At 32.5% G+C, this 6603-nt stretch overlaps 1 non-coding gene across 1 annotated transcript; it reads left to right on the top strand.

The window, feature by feature from the left end:
• Nucleotides 1–1256: 1256 nt before the first annotated feature.
• Nucleotides 1257–1363, top strand: LOC122124768. Its single transcript, XR_006150649.1, has one exon. It is a non-coding gene; the product is annotated as a U6 spliceosomal RNA (small nuclear RNA).
• The last annotated feature ends 5240 nt before the right edge of the window (nt 1364–6603 follow it).

Genomic DNA, 6603 nt, shown 5'->3' with positions numbered 1-6603 from the left:
CACTGTCCAAGTCCAAGAGCACATAAATGAAATGCCATCATTTTTTTGTCAGTTGGTATAATTGTGTTCTACACATTTATTGACAGGTTACAAATTATTCTCAAACTTTAAAACATTAAAAATACTTTCTTTTTCTTTCTTATTTTCTTGGCCAGGAAATCAGCAAGACCTCAGTCAGCATTTCTCACATAGGAATTTACACATGGGTTAGTTAAAATTATATGTAGAGTCCAGATTTCTGAGTACTCACTCATCTGCCTAGGAATTCATGTTGGAAAAAGAGCTTAAGTAAGGATGCCATTTAAACCCTTATAACTTTACTCTTTACCAGGGTATTCTCCTGCTACTTTGGTTGTTGAGAGTGTCTACAAGAGTAAGCATTCCCTGAGGAGCAGGGAGACACCATATGACTTATACTTATTGAGATTTCCAAGTGACTTGCTATCACTTGTACTGCATTTTGTAAGTCAAATCTCTCTAAAAATTCCTGTTTTAAGATAAGAGGAGTGGTAAATGAACTCTTAGGGACAAATATATCTTCAACATTTATTGTTCCAAGTATTCCGTTTAAGGTATATTCAACAACTGGTGAAACTTGTGTTGGCTGTAATTATGTGTCTTGCTCCATGTGTGCATGTATACATGTGTATATGTATGTGTGTGAATAGTAACATACATGTGTACATTATGGCTTATATCATCATTTATTCCTTGCTAACAAATAAAGTAAGGAATCCCTAAAGTTTTAACAGAAACTGTGTAGTTAAAATCTTAACTCTTAAATCTTCTTCTTTACACAAAGACTTTGCAACTTCTCATTAATAAAGTTTCCATAAACTCTGAAATGTACATACTTAGTACTTAATATCTGCTACAATAAATCTTAAATACTTTACAGAAAAGTTTTATACCTGGCAAACAGTCCTATTTTTGGCATATATAAGCAAAATCCCAAAATTAAGCATATTTAAAACATTAAAACGTTTAACAAAACTTAACATTTGCTTCAATGTTCATTTTGACATGTGTCTTGTATAGAATAATTGAATTCTTCCTCCTACACATCTCTTGAACTACAAATATCTGGAATTATTTTGTTTTTGACATGTCTATCTTGATTTTATTCTTAAATGTGTGCTTATGTAAGAAATACATGATTCTAAAATTTCACAACTGTTCTTTTGAACTTGCTTTTTGTTGAATTGTCTAGTTTAATGAAATCAATAAAATTATGCTTTATATATAAAAAATGTTCTGTGCTCAAATTACCATCATATACACTAACATTGTATTGATACAGAGAAGAATAGCATGCACCCTGTACAAGGATGACATGCAAATTCTTGGAACCTTCCATATTTTTACAACAACAGATGCTGAAAGGTATGTGGCCACAAAGGAACCATACTGCATTCTTGGTGGAGTATAAACTTGTTCAACTACTTTGGAAAGCAGTATGGAGGTTCCTCAGAAGACTCCACATAAAACTCCCCTATGACACAGTAATCCCACTTTTGGGGATTTACCCAAATGATCATGAACAAGACCATACTAAAACTACCAACACAACTATGGTTATTGCAACATTATTTATGATAGCTAAGATATGGAACCAACCCAGATGCCCCCATTAGATGAATGGATCAAGAAAATGTGGTATATATACACAATGGAATTCGATGTCTCCATCAGAAAGAATGATATCTCCCAATTTGTTAGGAAACAGAAAAACAATATTGAGTAAATTAAGCCAAGCCCAAAGAAACATAGGTCCGATTATTTCCCTTATTGTCAATGACGAATGTATGTCTGGGATAAGCAGAAAAGTTCAAAAGATATGTGCATATAACCAGATAAGATGATGTTAAAGAAATTGAACCTCAAGATAGGGACACAAGTGGTTTTTTTGTTTCTTGCTATTGTTTCTAACGTACTTATAATGTGCGATGTCATTTATTTTGTTTATTTGTATGTTTATCCCCACGCTATAACCCCTGTTTTCTCTGTATTTGAAGTTGGTGCACTTAAATATTGTATGTATGCTTCTCTAATTTGGGGAGGGGAAGGGAAAAAATACTCAAATAGAGATACAGGTTGACTCATTGTAACAATAAGATGCACAAGAGACTATGTTGAAAAATGAACTTTACAATTTTGGCGGAGGAAGGAAGGGGGAGGGGAGTGTACTTGTGGAGGTGGGAGGGAAGGGATGGTAGGGGAAAAATAAAGGAGGAGGTAACAATGCTTGTTAGGAAACATACTAGTTTCCTTGTTCATGTAAATGTGACCACTCTGCACAGTATTATTACAATAAAAAACATAAAAATGTTCTGAGATGGAAGAGTTTATTTCCTCTATTTTACCCATATAATATCGTTAACAAAGAAATGAATGCAGAACACTGATATGAAGGTAATTTGAATAAGTTTGTGTGTGTGTGTGTGTGTGTGTGTGTGTGTGAGTGCGGCAGCGCACAAGCAAACACACACGTGCATGCGAACACACGCCATGCATGTATATTGGCGTGCTCAGAGTATAAAATCAGGGCTTCAAGGTCTTGCTAGTCCTTTCCTGTCTAGATTGGTGAGCTACTATATGAACTGCATCTCAATTCCTGGCTTTTTGCTAGTTCATTAAACATTTTGAAAAATAATTTCATGAAGTTTTTTTTTTTTTTTTGGCCCTGATTGGCTCCCAAGTTTTATCCACAGATCTCAGTCTCCTGAGCAAATATTCAGAGTAGATAGGATTATAGGTGTGACCAGCCAGCACAAGGCTTTTAGAATAATTTTAAAAATAAAAGAAAATTTACTTCATGGGGGCCTGTTTTATCATCTAATTTGAAAGCCTTTTAGAGTGATTATATGTCAATTTAGTTCGTTTGCGGATTGTTAAAAGATAGTAAGTGATGATATTTGAAAGTTTTAGTACTTTTTAAAAAAGAAACTGGAACTGTGGGACAGAAGAAATTTGGCTGTCTTTGGACCTGTAAGCTCAGCTCTGTGCATGATAACCCAATGTCACCAACACAATCTGTGTTGAAGACAAAATGTGACAGAAAACAATCACCATGGGCAATATTTACTATGCTATCATTTCTTGGACAATATGAATATTGAATGGAGAGTGTAAGAGAATGGAGAGATTTTACCCACCTTTTTGTTATTGCTGAAAGACTTTTAGAAATTTTGACTCATTTCCTTCCTCACTGTGTGTGTCTTTGGGCCATGCACTTACTGTCTTTAATTGCAATTTTTCCCAACACTACAATGGTAATAACATTAGCATTATAGCAAATGTTATCTTAAGAATTAAGAGAATAAAACTTGTGAAACACTTAACATAAACCTATGAATGAGCTTTGAGTTTAGCCAGCATTCTTTTTTAAATGCTAAATAGAATGTGATAAGTAGTACAGAAAACATTACATGTAGCGTGAACAACCATAAGTAGTATCTATTGACGATGCTCTGCTTCCAAGGAAGCCAGGTGGATAACTTCTCATGCTGTAAATCAAACTGGTCATCTTATGTCGTGATAGTGTAAAAATATCAGAGACAGAACGATGAAGGAAGGTTGTAGACTGAGGGGAAATCCATATGAAAATGTGCAAAACTGATAAAACATAAAAGTATCTGAGCAGCATGTTGTGTTTTACATCATTTAAGTTACATCGCAAAGATAAGGAAGACCTAGAAGAATAAATTGTCTTTTTGATATTCTATCATAGGTCCTTAGAAGGATGAACACTTTCCTCATTCTTGTAGAGGCATCATCAGATGAGGGGAAATATATATTTTGTTTGCTTTCTTGCATTCATTCTTCAGTTTGAAATCGGAACTACATGAGACTGAAAGAAACCAAGTGAAATTAGTCATGCAGGCTTTGGAAAGAACAAAGTAAAATAAATAAGATATATATAGCCTTGTAAAAGGTCTAACTAAATTGAGTTATATAGTCTCAAGCGTTAACAGAAAATGATTTAAGCAATATCATGTTATTAAAAAATTAAAAATGTTAGGAGCTGCTTAATTTTTTTCCTTTCTACTACCTTGATTTAATTATTGATTTTCTATAGAGAGATTAAAGATGAGATTAACAAGAAACTTGATTAAAAATGGGCAAAAGTTCTGAATAAACATGTTTTCCAAAAAGCCATGAAAATCGCCTGTGGATTTACAAATTTGTATGCTGGCTTAATGCTTTGTGAGCAGAAGTCATTAGAGAAATGCAATTCAAAATTACTATGATACTACTTCTTAACTGTCATAACTCATCAAAAATATCCCAGGAACCAGGTGTGGTGGTAAAGGCTCATAATTCCAAGTGATTGGAGGTTGGAGTAAAAGGATTTGAGTCTAAGGTCAGTGTTGGGTACTGCACACAATAAAAACCTGCCCTTTAAACAAACTCAAAAGGTAATAATGTTGGCTGGCGGCACTGTGGAGAAAAGGAAATTTTCTCCACTCTTGGTCAAAATACAGGTTAGTGTTCTCATTGTAGAAAGTAGTATGCAGTTTTCTAAAGACATTCAAAGTTGAAATATCATCTGACCCACCAATCATGTCATCATTTCTCTCTGGGTAACTCATAATTATATCTGTAGTTCATTGTTATTCTCATTATTCACAACAACAGCCAAGATATAAATCGAAGTCCAGTGTTCACCTACAAACTAATAAAGAAACTGTGGTATATTCACAAATATCTTTCTTTTTCTGTTGATCCCAAAGTAATTTTTTATTGTTTTCTTGTTTCCATGTGATTAACCTCTAAATTAGAAATCCAGATATATAATTTAATTTAACCAATACTATTTATTGAGTATAAGGAACTTCTACTCTCTGCATTATTCACACTAAGATCACCAAATATGAGTCTGAAATAATTAGTCTCTTTTTGACCTATTCTTTACAATGTGAGTGAAATGTTTAAAAAGTAGTATTTGTTTTAGCTTAATTGCTCTGAAGAGACAATAAATGATATTATCAATGCTTAAAAATGATTTGATTTAAAATTTAGAATTCAGGAAATGGTTTTGACTACTCTGGTTACTGGAGCCTTCACTACAACCTCATGAGACAATTTATATTGATGAAGCAAAAATCTGATGTTAGACATTTATGAATAAAAAATCATCATTCTGAATATGTAGAGCTACATATAAAACATAGAAAATTTAGCTTCTAAATACCTGAATATGCTAGTACATTTAATTGCAAGGTAAGTACTTGTTCTGAAAGCAGATAAAATTGCACTTATTTTGAAATGTAAACCTAAGTATTTATTTGAATAAAAGACAATGTTTAAAATATCGCTCATTCAAGAAACAAGATGTACAGTTAGTTGTTTTTCATGCCAATTATGTTCTCTAAACTTACTACAAATACTGGATTAATAAACCTAATTCATTGCATTTTAGGGAAATAGCAATTCCGTTTCTTAAAACTCATGACAATAACTTTTTCTCAAACAATTGCTAAGTGACTGTTTTATATTTTTTGTCATGGAATCTTATTCAAAAAATTTTTATTCATCAAGTTAAATAATTGGCAAACAATATAAATTACGCTTGGACAAAGTTTATTTAACACGAGTTTTTTTTTTTTTTTTTTTTTCAGAAGACAGATCATAGCTCTCTTAATGAACACTAGAAGGCAGTGTGCTCTTTATTAATTTTTAGTTATTTTGTTAATAGATATTAATTGTCAGAAGTGAAAATTCCATAATATATTTAATGTATTTGATTATACTCCCTCTATTTCCTTCTCATTACTCCTTCCTCCAAAGATCTTCTGTTTTTCACATAAATTACATCTTTATATATGCGCATATAAACTAATTTGGAACATTTAAGCTAAACTGCAAGCTAATTCAAGATGTACAGTGAATTACTAGAATGAATAAAAACCGGAATGTTTTTGTTAATTTTTGAATTGAGCTATCATTATTATTATGGTTAGGGTTAGGATTCCAGACAGAATTAGAATTAAGATTAGAGAAATAGAAAATTTAGGTTCATCACAGGATGACCCATTGCAACAATAATACTCACAAGACACTATGTTGAAAATGAAGTTTACATCATGGGGAGGGAGGGGTATGAGAAGTGGGGAGGGACGGTATAGTGGGAGAACAAGAAATAAGTGGGTAACAATGCTCAACAAGAAACGTACTCCTTACCTTACACATATAACTAATCCCTTTTTAAAGCATCTTTTCAACAAAATAAAAATTTTAAAAAATAATGAAAAATAAAACCTGACAGGAAATAGAAAAACACTTAAAAATTTATGTTCAAAATGCAAGTAAAATTTAGACTTACCGCTAAGCAAGAGTTAGGATATATATGATAAAGTTGCTTGCTATTAACATGATGATTTGGTTATACGTAGGTTTAGGATTAGGCAAGGTGTGCCAGTAAGAGCGGGGTTAGGATGAGAAAAACATGTAAGACATTGTGTAAAACTGCCACATATTTTAAGAAGAATGAATGGCAAGAATGAATGAAAACCAGTCTCTGTTACTTTAAACATTCAGATATAATTTGGTTTAAAGTGTGAGATACTTTTTTGTTCTGGTTAGGATTAGGGAAGGATAAGC

Source organism: Dipodomys spectabilis, unplaced genomic scaffold, assembly GCF_019054845.1.
Source record: "Dipodomys spectabilis isolate Male_0828 unplaced genomic scaffold, ASM1905484v1 ptg000008l, whole genome shotgun sequence".
Taxonomy (NCBI): domain Eukaryota; kingdom Metazoa; phylum Chordata; class Mammalia; order Rodentia; family Heteromyidae; genus Dipodomys; species Dipodomys spectabilis.
This window is presented reverse-complemented; position numbering and strand designations above follow the sequence as displayed.